Genomic DNA, 12,794 nt, shown 5'->3' on the forward strand with positions numbered 1-12,794 from the left:
CCTCCACCAGAGCCTCATACTTGGCCAAGTAGAAGCGTTTCACCTGTTGGGCATCCAGATGGAATCTTTCCCTGGATAAATCATCTGTTCAATCCATTTTGAAATATCTGCTCGACTTAAAACAACAGGGTCTGGAGTTATTGATTTAAGGTTCACTTGGCAGCCCTATTGGCTTTTCATCCCCCTATTCACGGTAGATCAGTCTTCTCATGCGAGATGACAGCCAGATTCTTTCAGGGCCTGGAGAGGCTCTTCCTGCCAGTACGAGGCCCCGTCCCTCGGTGGGATCTCAACCTGGTTCTATCAAGGCTCACTGGGCCCCACCTTTGAGCCCCTGGCATCTTGCTCTTTTCTTCACCTATCATGGAAAGTCACCTTCTTGGTAACAGTCACTACAGCAAGACGAGTCTTTGAGTTCAAGGCTCTGACTTGCTGACCCCCTTACATGATGTTCTACAAGGACAAGGTCCAGCTGTGCCCTCTTCCAGCATTCTTGCCAACAGTGATATCGCAAAGTTCATGTCAACCAGGCTATTTTCTTTCCAGTCTTTTTCCCAAATCCCCACAACTCTGCTGAGGAAAGGCGTCTCCATACGCTTGACATCAGGTGAGCTCTGGGTTTCTACAATGACAGGGCTAAGCCTTTCTGCATATCCACACAGATGTTCTTCACAATTGCCAATCGGATGAATGGTCTTCCGGTATTGTCCCAGAGGATTTCATTCTGGATCACCACCTGCATCCGAACCTGCTATGAGCAGGCGGAGGATCACACCTCCAGCTTTGCTGATGGCTCATTCTACAAGAACCCAACCGTCAGCAGTGGCCTTCCTGCCTCAGGTCATGATACAGGGCATCTTCAGAACAGTGACTTGGTCATTGGTACATACCTTTGCAGTCCATTATGCCATTATCCAACAGGCCCAGGCCAACGCGTGCTTTGATAGAGTGGTAGTGCAATTGGCACATCCATGAACTCCTGGCCCATCTCCAGAGGCACTGCTAGTGAATCACCTAATATGGAATAGATGTGAGCAAGCACTCGTAGAAGAAGGAATGGTTACTGACTTTAATAACTGTTGTTCTTCAAGATGTGTTGCTCATGTCCATTCCACACCCCAACCCATCTTCTTTTCCCCTCTGTTGGAGTTCTGGCAAGAAGGAACTGAGAGGGAGGAGACCAGCAGTGCCCTATATACTGGCTCATCTGTGCTCGACACCAGAATGCGCTAAAGCCAGCCAATGGCTATGACTGAAGGACATATCTTTTGGCACCAGTGCATGTGGTGCACACACACCTAATATAGAATGGACATGAGCAACACTTCTCAAAGAACAACAGTTACGAGGATCAGTGGTGTCTTCAGTTCGCTGCGCTGACAGGAAATGCCCTCCAGTCAATGCAGTGTTACTCCACCTGGCAGAGATGGATTAGTAGTGTTGATTTCCAGATCAATTAAGCAGGACTCCACTTCCACTCGATCAATCCAGATAAATCGATCTGATGGCACGAATTTGCCACCGTCAGTATAGACATAGACTCAGGCTATCTTAGTCCTAAAGGACATATAAAGCTTGCTTATTATATTACTTTTACTTTTTGAAAACAAGCTTGTAACTCATTTGTGCATATATGTTTGCTTTACCCTTGTAAATAACTCTCATTTCCTTTTTCTACTTAATAAATCTTTATATAGTTTTTATAGGACTGGCTACATGCATTGTCTTCAGTGTAAGATCAAAGGTAGAACTGACAAAGGTAGATAAGTGACTGGTCTGTTGGGACTGGGAGTAACATGAATATTGTGATTCTTGGTATAAGGAACTAACTGTCACAAAGGTACACTCTTATTATGACCATTACAAACTAACTTCAGACTCTCCAAGCAAAATGGGAACTATTAATAGTGCTTGTGGATGATGTCGGGTATTTATTTATTTGGCATTACTCCCATTATTCCAGATAGGTTGCCTTGGTGACTGTTGTGAATTGGTGTGAATCCAGGACATGGATTCAAATACAAACTTGGAATCTTATCTCTCTCATCCTACTATTGAACACATTGCATAGTGTGTTATATTTTGTAAAAATCAATAATAAAGTCAAGTTACAATAACCGTATACAGCATCAGTAGGACAAAGCAGACAGCACACGCATAACCCAGAGAAACAATTATTTAAATGGTAGTTCCTGAGACAAAGCAACCATCAGTCATTCAGGCAACGAGCTTTTCAAACAGAAAAATACCATATTTTATAAAAAGCATAAAAATCCCAAGATTTTGTTGTGCATAAAAATATATCTGCACAGTTTTAATCAATTATTGCACTATATTTTTAATGTTTAAAATCTGCATTTTAGGCTGAAGTTCTAGTACTGATAAATCATGGTAGTGTCTTCCAGTGACTGAAAGATTAGATACTGTCATACTGGAGCTTGTCATTATTTGCCAGATGGTTATTCACTTTTCATCTTGGAACATCAACCTAAAGACACAGATTGCTTTTGGTGTTAGCTGCCAAGTACAATATTCATATAAAGAATTTACTGTTGCATGTGATGAGAGGAGCATAGCGTTTTTGAATACACAGAGTTATTTTGTAGTGCATGTAAATAGTGCTACATACATTGATAATAATAATTGTCCCTTTGCTTCTGTCATATGGCCCTTTTTAAAAGGGTAAGAAGTACTCTAGCCAAAGTAGTGGATCTAAAATGAAGCACTAGCATCTATGGCAATCAGCATAAATTTCACCCCAAAAGCAACATTAGAGGACATTAAAGGTCCATGAGTTTAAGGGGCAGGGATTGTTGTGACGTTTCCTTGGGACACCCAGAATTGTAAGTCCCCTTGTTAACTTTCTGCCTCAAGAAGAGAGATTTGCTGCTGCTAAATTGTGTGTCAGTTCCCAGGCATTCCAGTCTGTTAGCAAGCCCAACAGACACCTGTAAGGCAAGAAAAGGACTGGCAGAGTCCTGAGGAAACTCTTGGTGCTCTTGGATCCTGAACCACCTTGAAGGGTATCCAGCCCCTGTCCCTGACCACTTGCAGAAAATACCAATTCCATTGTCGCCAAAGAGACAGAATACACACCAGTGTGTTCGCTCAGCAGAGGATGCACACTTCAACAGAGCAGTGCTGAGATGAATTTATAATAAAACAAGAATGAGTTTATTAATAAACGAACAGAGATTGAAGTGATACGAAGCAGAGATAATAGAAACAGAAAATAGTTACAAACAAAAAATAATAATTATCTTGCATTCAAGTGACTAAAAGTTGACAAGTTATAATCCTCACCTAAGATAAGTTTCTTACCCAAAGCTACTTCTCAGTGGCCCCAGCCCATATATTTGGGGATCTACCATTCATTGATGCAAAGAGCGTTGATCTTTGCTCTCTCAATAAGGGATAACCAAGGGGTTCTCACCTTTTCTTCTTATAGTTCAGTAAACCTTTGAAATGTATTCTTTTGAAGCTCCAGATAAAGTACTTCACCCCTGCTGTTTGTGCTCCAGGAGGCTGATGCCATGCTGCCTCCTCCTTTTCCTGATAACTGGTGTTTACCTCCAATGCAAATGACCTGTCTGTTATATCTGGCATCCCTCTACTCAATATGCATTATAGACACAGGCAAACAGTTGATGCAACGTTCCTTTGTCTAGAACAAATTTGTTTATTGATTCTGCCCCCAAAACGTATTTTAGGTACAAATTTCCAGCACGTGGGCACACAACCTTTTACACACCATCCATCCATAAATCACACAGTGATATTAATTACCTGTGTGTCTCCAGCTTTCATTTGATACTACACACAACACTCTTTACAGATAAGTACTGTGATAGCAATGTGTTAGGAGTACGTAGTGAGTGTGTCACTCCTGGTAGGGATTTACAGAATAGTGGGCCCTCTGCCAGCTGGCACTGAGGAGCTCTTAGGGTCACACTTGCCTTAGTACTTTTGGATGGGCCTGCAAAACACTTCTTTACTTAAATGTTACCATCCAGTCCACCATGATCGCACCAATTAATGCACTGGGCCTGTCTCTGAATTCTGAGGATAGCTAATGAAAGGGATTGAATAGAATGGCTTACATCAGCTTGAGAAAACTGATACTTTTCCCTCATGGCTACATATTCTGCTCAAAAAACTCAACTTTTAAAGTTAAAGTGAACAAACCAACAACAAAAAACCCTCTAATGAATATGATGATGAAAACAACCTTTGGAATGTGAACTAAATTAAACTGATGGAGGGATGTCTGCCTACATCTGCAGATAGCCTGGAACTATAGCTCTAAAAGAGATGTGAACTGTAGCTGCGTTAAGTCTAATTTAAATGTCAACATTTTAAACTATTTCATGGCTGATCATAAAATGCAAGAAGCAGGACAAGGGTACTATAATTTAGACACTCCATGAAGGGACAACACAGTGCTGCGTTCATCTGGTCTTGTCTTGACAGGGTCCCTGGTGTCTTGCTATGTGTATCACAGCTGAGGCAAGTGCTGTAGGCACTTCAACTGCTAAGGCACTATGGCCAAGATTTTATAAGGTATTTAGATGTTGCTCTGCTCAGCGTTGCAAGGCCTAAGTGACATAGATTGCAAAGTCCTGTTTTCAAAATTGAATTAGGCCTTAAGATCTAATGGGTCCCAACTCTTTTCAACACCATATTCTGTCCAGGCCTCCAGACACACTGCCCCTGTGACTGACACACACACACAAATACACACCCCTCTGCTGATGTATCAGCAAATTAATCATAATAGTATGAAGGTCCCAAATTACAGTGAGTGACACTTCATTGTGGTGTCACAAGCAACCGGAATTTGGGTTGTGGGAGGAGCTTGGAGCTCTTGACAGTGGCTAGGTCAGGCTGCTGGTGTGCTGAGACCACTGCCTATCATGCTGACCATGTTTCTCATTGGCCACTGCTACTACCAGAATATAATAGAATCATAGAAATGAAGGACTTGCAGGAGCCTCATGTCACTGATCCACCTGATCGGTGCTATGGCTCCAGCTTTGGAACGGTCTCAAGGAGAAACCTTTTAGTGTGACAGACCTCCCTCCCTCCTGGAGTCTTGCTTTTCCTCCACAGTAAGCCAGGTGGCTTCCTTACCTCCTTCGACTGGACTCCTGGGCCTGCAGCAGCCCTGCTTCACACTGAACTCTGTTCAGTGAGTCCAACTAAACCAGACCCCTGATGGAGACATACACTCTTTGGAGATTAATACACCTCACCAAGCATTTCCATTGACATTCTCACAGCGTTGTCAAAACAGTGGGGTTTATTAGTCATCTGGAACACAGCATAGGAAGTCCTTAGGTTACCATAGAGACATGAAGATTAAGGCAGAGTCCATGTTGGGTAGCCCAGTGCCAAGCCAAGCTCAGCTGTAGTGAGCTCCATTGTTCAAGCTCTGTCTCTCTGACCTCCATGGTTAGAACCCCAGGTTAGAACCTCCATCAGCCAACAGTTATCCCTCACCTCATACCCCTCCAGTCCTTTGATCTTGACCTGCTAAGAGGTGAGGGCATCCATAGTTCTCTGGGTCGCTGTTTGCTGGGTCTCACTGTCCAGGTGATTGGATTTGCCATTCTCGTCTCAGAGGCTCCATTGATATGGGGACCAAAATCCAGACAGCTAGGCAACCCCCATGTCTATGTGTCTTCACCTGTCCTGAAAACAAACAACTCCTTTCCACCCCGCAGGTAACAATGCAGCATACAGGGAAAACTGAGGCACACACAGGCTTCATAAAAATATTACCAAAAAGTCCCACTTTGTCACACCTCAGAGGGTCATCTAGTCCAGTGTCCTGCACTGAGGCAGGACTAGGTATTATCTAAACCAGTGTTTCTTAACCTGGGGGTTTAGAGAGGTCGCAAATGCAGAGCTGGTATTGGGGGTGGCAAGAAAGGCAATTGCCTGGAGCCACAGGGGCGCCATGAAACTAAGTTACATGCCTCAGCCCCGTGGGGGTGGGACTCAGGCTTCAGGGGTACAGTAGTTTGGAAAGGTTAAGAACCACTGATCTAAACCATCCCTGACAGGTGTTTGTCTTACCTGTTCTTGAAAACTTCCAGTGATTAGAGATTCCACAACCTGCCTAGGTAATTTGCTCCAGTACTTAACTATATGTTTATAACTATAATATGCATATTATTTAAAGGTAAGCCTTTGCCTTTCATTAATACAGTGAACTCTGTTTTCTACTGCTGGGTATGGCATGGCAAGCCTAAAGGAGCTGACCCCATACAAAGCCTGTAGGTGCATTGGTATTTTCTTTGATGTTGCAAGGAGAAGTAAATTAATCATTTCCTGTACTCCTTGTTATAATACCCAGATATGTGCTATGACAGTGTAGAAAATATATTAGATTGTAGGTTCAGTTCTCTATCCATTTTTGAGATGGTAAGTATGGACACTATTGTAAGAACCTGCAAGGAGGAAAATATTTTATATCTTTTTAATGACATTCCAACACAATGTATTTGTAGAGGCTTTCCAAAATAGAGTATATCTGAGCAGATATCCTTTGAAATTTAGTGTCTTGTATCTTGGCAACAGCTGAGCATTGCAAGTCTGAGAAGCCCAATGAATTGCTGTTTTCCCAGAGTATTTTAACTCCCAGAGTAGCTTTATCTTGCGCACTACAGATCATTAACTAAAAGTCAGAAAAGTCATCTTTTTAAACTTAATTATTTTTTTAAATACTGAAGAAAATTTCAGCTAGAATTTAATAATGGTCCCTAAAGATTTTTTTTAACAAGTTGTAGACTTTCAGCATGTGCTTAATATCAAGTGATGTAGCAGTTACCTGAAGTGCTGCTGTATCTGATTAGTGCTTGATGTGCCTCTCCCAGAAGCCCCCATGTGGTCTGGACCTAAACTCTGATGCTGATTTCTTCAGCAAATTGGAAATTCTTCCACAAGTTAGCATTTTTATTATTTAATTTAACTGTGATAAGGAATAATCTGTATTCTTTGTTACTTATTTTGATATTAAATTACGCTATCTATGTGCAGATTTTCCATTTCCAGTGTGCCACAAAATTTATAATTGCATAATTGTATTGTAACCATTGCTATCGGGTGGGGAGAGGGATGGGAAAGGAGAAACGGGAGATTTTGGCAGTTGGGTCAAAGTGGGTTTGGGATTCTGGCATCCAGAAAGTCCCAGGAACAGTTTGAGAATCTGGAATCCACACTTTTGAGTCTTCTGACAGTGGGTAAGGAGGGGAAGGATTTCATATTCCATCTCTTTCCCTCTCCCTCTTCCCTTGCAAGTACTGTCCGAGGACAGTGTCCCTGGCAGCCCAGCAGGGGTCCACTTCCTGCTACTCTGCTGGATGGGCCCCTGTAACCTCATGGGTCCTGGGGTGACTGCAGCATTGTAGTTACTCCAGTGGCTGTTTTCCCTGCAAAGCCGCAGCAACCATGAAGGTGCCAGCTCCTGTGACCACTTTGATACCAATGCATCATTTGTGTCCAGCGCCTCCAGCTCGCTGCTCATTCTGCATTCAGTCCCCATTCAGCCCTGCTCCAGCAGCAGGGAGAATGGTGCGAAGAGATTCAGATCCCCTTCCCTGGGAGATGAGCCTAACTCCCCTCTACTTCCAGCCTCCAGCAGCCCCACAGGAGGCCATCTGGTGGCTAATATTGTCACCAGGGAGACATACAGGGCGCATGCTTGCCCTGTCCCTTCAATCTCCCTGGTAATGAGATCTCCCCCCACACGATCTTCTTGTTTCCTCTCAGCAGTTCGGCCAGGAGCTGGTGAAGGATATTGCTCTCAATCAGCTCTTAAAAGGGCAGCACAAAGTCTCAACACACCTCAGGAGAGTCTCCCCTCTAGATCCTTTAAAGAAAAGGAGAGATCTCTAACGCTGGGGTACTTTACGCGAGACCCCTCCCACTCATAACTAAACTTCCCAGAATTAAGTATGAATGGGCACCTAACTTCACAGGTGCTTATGTTTTTAAAAAAATGAAACACCCAAAACAAAGCAAGCAAATGAACAAAAACCTTGCAAAGCTGAAGAGCTGTATAATTCTTCCTCACTTCGTTTATGAGGGCATGATTAAGGTGGAGTGAAAATCCTCTAGCAGGACCTTCTTCTTCTTCAAGTGCTTGCTCATGTCCATTCCACTATAGGTGCGTACATGCCTCTGTGCACGGTTACCCGGAACTTTTTCCCTTAGCAGATCCCGTAGGGCCGGCTCCGGCACCCCCTGGAGCCCCGTGCACATGCCACAGTATATGAGGCGCTGCCGGCCCTACGCCCCCTCAGTTCCTTCTTTCCGTCCGTGACGGTTGCTGGAACTAGCCTTGTTCACAGCAAGTACTATTCCCCTTGTTTGGACTTGTTTTGTATTCTGAGTTTAGTTTTAGTTAGTTAAGTGGCTGTTAAGTGTTGTTAAGTTAGTTAGAGATAAGGCAAGTCCCTGCAGAGACTTAGAGCGGCAGGGCTATGCCCCAGTCGCCAGGATTCAAGCCGTGTGACTCCTGCGGGAAGGCCTTCCCGCTCAGCGACCCCTACGACCGCTGCCTTAAGTGCTTGGGAGAAGCCCACAGAAAAGAGAAGTGTAAGATCTTCAGGGCTTTTAAACCGAAGACTCAAAAGGACCGAGAGATCCGGTTGAAAGCCCTGTTGATGGAGGCAGCGCTCCACCCAGCGTCTGAGCCAGCCCGCTCCACATTGGCAATGAGCATGACCTTGATGCAGAGCGCACCCCCAGCACCGGCCTTGACTCAGCACCGCACAACATCGCCAGCACTGAAGAGGAAGAAGCAGCATGCGGAGCACGGACACTCCCCTAAGCTGTCGGTACAGGCAGGGTCGAGTATGGAGATGCACTGGACTTGGCCCATCGAGTCTTCTCCAGCGCCTGCATCTCCAGTCAGGGAGCCTCCCCCAACTCCTGGAAGTGGGAGAGTGCCCCTGCCAACGCCATCGACACCGGAGGCTTTTCAGGTGACAAGAGCCTTGTTGGCCTTGCCTACGCCATCTCCGCGCTCCCCTCCTCCGCCGAGGGAGAAGGGGCCGGTGTCACAGGGGAAACCCACATTGGGTCCCCCTGAATGGCGGTGAAGATCCTCGGTATAGGGTGGAAGATCTCCCGCCGGAAGGTCTCTAAGCGTAGAGCAGAACCGCTCCCCCAGCAGTCACTCCAGATCGGCGTTGCTCTGGCACAGGACGTGGAGTCTCCCTCTTTGCGCCAACATTGATCCCCAGCACTGGAGGCAGCGCATGCCAGGAGGCGGCACCGGTTGAGGTCTGCCAGGTGGTGCTCGGACAGCTCCCGTTCCAGATCCCTGGCACCGAGGAGTTTGCCTGCATCTAGGCGGCACAGGACCCAGTCGCCGTCAGAGGACCCAGCACAGAGGAGTTTGCCCACACCGAGGCGGCACAGAACCCGGTTGCCAATGGAGGACCTGGTACCACACAATCCACGTGGTCTGCACATACGTAGTGAGACTAGCTTGCCTGAGGCTCAGACCGCTTCAGGCATGGTTGGCCTTGGTATAGGTGCCGAGCAGACACCCATTGGACTGGGTGGTCACAGTTCCCCCACCCGTCTTAGCCTCCCTAAACTGGTGGTAGTGATGAAGGGCTTCTGTGAAGGGAACTGGTCCCATTGGTCACCCTAATTTCCGACACATCGGATGTAGGATAGGGAATCCACATCAGCACCAACCTAGGCACTCAGGGGCTCTGGTTGTGGGAGGAGAGGCTCCTGCACATCAACGTGAAGGAGCTGAGGGCCATTCGCCTGGTGTGCAAGGTGTTCCTCCAATTCCTGACAGGCAGAGTGGTGTAGGTGCTGACGGACAACACCGCAGCCATGTTTTACATAAACAGGCAGGGGGGAGCATGCTCCTCGGCCCTTTGTGAGGAAGCTATCTTTCTGTGCGACTTTGCCGTGAGGCACGATTTCCACTTGACAGCCTCTCACCTCCCGGGAGAGAGGAACGATGAGGCAGATCGCTTCAGCAGGTCGTTTCTACCCTGCTACGACTGGTCGCTGCACTCAGTTGTGGCTATGATCTACCAGAAGTGGGGCATTCCCCAACTGGACCTATTCATGTCGGCCTGGAACACGAAGTGTCCAAGGTTCTGCTTGCTCCCAGGTTGCAAGACTAGGTCTATTTCTGACACATTCCTCATGGGTTGGACGGAGGCCCTCATGTATGCGTTCCCGCCCATTCTGTCCCTACCTAAGGTCCTGCTGAAAATAAGGAGGGAAAGGGCGAACTTTATACTCATCGCTGCAGCCTGGCCGAGACAGCACCAGTTCAGCATGCTGCTGGACCTTTCGATCGCCCCACCTCTGGAGCTCCCGAGGCAGCACAACCTTCTATACCACGACCATGGTCTCCTGTTGCAACCCGGACCTGAACTCCCTGCACCTCACGGCCTGGAGGCTCTGTGGCTGACAGAGGGAGAGAGAGCCTGCTCGGTGCAGGTCCAGCAAGTCCTGCTCGACAGCAGGAAATCTTCACACAGGCGTGGAGGCGGTTGACCTGTTGGGTGGAGTCCCGGAGTATTCCACCCAGTCTCTCACCTCTACAGGCGATCCTGGAGTACCTGCTCCAGCTAAAGCTCCAGGGTCTGGCGCTGGCCAGAAGGGTCACCTGGCGGCCATTTCGGCCTTCCATCAGCTGCTAGAGGGGAGATCCCTGTTCTCCCACCCCATGTTGGTCAGGTTCCTCAAGGGGGTGGAGAGGTTTTATCTGCAGGTCCGTGACCCGGTGCCTCCCTGGGATCTCAATCAAGTCCTCTCGAGATTCACTTCAAACCCATGGCTTCATGCCCTCTGCTCCTGCTTTCATGGAAGGTAGCTTTCCTGGTGGCCATCACCTCAGCCAGGAGCGTCTCCAAAATTAGGATCTTGACCTCGGAGCCCCCGTATACAGTATTCTATAAGGATAAGGTCCACCTGAGGCCGCATCTGGCCTTCCTACCCAAAGTGGTTTCCCAATTTCATTGTAACCAAGATATTTTTCTCCCCACGTTTTTTCCCAAACCTCACGGTTCGGAGAAGGAGAGAAGATGGCATTCGCTGGATGTGAGACGAGCCCTGGCCTTCTACATCAAGCATACAAAGCCATTCTGGAGACTGACGCAGCTCTTTGTCACAGTGGCTGACTGGATGAAAGGCTAACCTGTTTCCACCCAGCGCATCTCCTTGTGGATTACATTGTGCATCAAGTTCTGCCACGAGCAGGCGAAGGTGCCGCTTCCGGGAACCATCACAGCACACTCAACCAGAGCTCAAGCCTCATCTACAGCCTTCCTGGAGAGAGTGCCCCTGCAGGATATCTGCAAAGCTGCCACCTGGTCATTGGTGCATACCTCCATGTCCCACTACGCCATCATCCAGCAGGCGAGAGAGGATGCGGGGTTCGGCAGAGCGGTGCTGAGGGCAGCTCACTGATAACTCCTACCCACCTCCAAAGGTATTGCTTGTTAGTCACTATAGTGGAATGGATATGAGCAATCACTCAAAGAAGAAAACAAGGTTACTTACCAGTAACTGATGTTCTTCGAGATGTGTTCCTCATGTCCATTCCACAACCCACCCACCGTCCCCGCTGCCGGATTTGGCAGAAAGAAGGGACTGAGGGGGCATAGGGCCAGTAGTGCCTCATATACTGCGACATGCACATGGGGCTCCAGGGGGCGCTGGTGCTGGAGCTGGCCCTACGGGATCTGCTAAGGGGAAAAAAGTTCTGGGTAACTGTGCACAGAGGTGTGCACACACCTATAGTGGAATGGACATGAGCAACACATCTCGAAGAACATCAGTTACTGGTAAGTAACCTTGTTTTTTACTAAGGATTAAAGGTCTTCATTATTCTGCATAAAGTTAAGCCTGCTATGGCCTCATTAGTGAAGGGCAAAATAATACCAGCTGACAGAGTATTTCTGCCCTACTTACAGACCGGAGAATAAGATGTCTCAGGCTGGATACATTAGTGTCAGCCCTTAGACTATTGGCTGCAGTCTGTTATTGTGGAATTTAGGCTTAGCTGGGGTGCCATTTTTGAGCATGAGCAAAAAAACTAGAACTAAAATACAGCAACAGCAAAAAGAAACACACCACATATAATCTAATTTAAACTAGATCTTGCTAGCAGCTTTCAGGATGGTGCGTCACCTGGCTCTGACTTGCTCTACATTCAAAAACTTCCAAAGATGAATCTTGGGGTGGTGGGGGTCAACTATAGCTCTGCTTGAAGAAACTGGAATTGCAGGCTCACATCTGCTATCCTTCCAAATATTTGTGCCAGTGTGCTCTTGGGGGGAAACAGAGCCCACGCCATTGCTGAGGCTTTAAACATGGGAACAATTCTCTCCCTCCAGCAAGAGATCTGTTGAGATACCTTATCTCCGCATGTGTTCCCTTGAAACTATGGCTGCTCCTGGGTCTGGTGCTAGGAAGAGGCCATTGCCATCTAGGGAGTTGGAAACTAAAGGCTAGGATTCTCTGAAAATCCCACACAGCTCCTAAAGCTCTGTGAAAAAAGCAATGATTTTTGTGGGCAGAGAGATCACCAATCTTAAGGTCTGAAAGGTTCCTATAGGCTCTTCCATCCACATTTTTTCAAAGGCTGTGGAGTAGACATTCTTACCCCAGCTGCCGCAGCCTTTGGTAGAAGGCTGTTATGGAGCAGAGTGCCCCTCTAAGCTGTCCATTCCTGTTCAGTTCCACATGGGTAAATGGATCCCTTCGTCCTCCTGCCCTGTATGATTTATAGCTTTTCACATCTGACT

Source organism: Emydura macquarii, unplaced genomic scaffold, assembly GCF_026122565.2.
Source record: "Emydura macquarii macquarii isolate MOO-44397 ecotype Brisbane River unplaced genomic scaffold, CSIRO-AGI_Emac_v2 contig_2531, whole genome shotgun sequence".
Taxonomy (NCBI): Eukaryota; Metazoa; Chordata; order Testudines; family Chelidae; genus Emydura; species Emydura macquarii.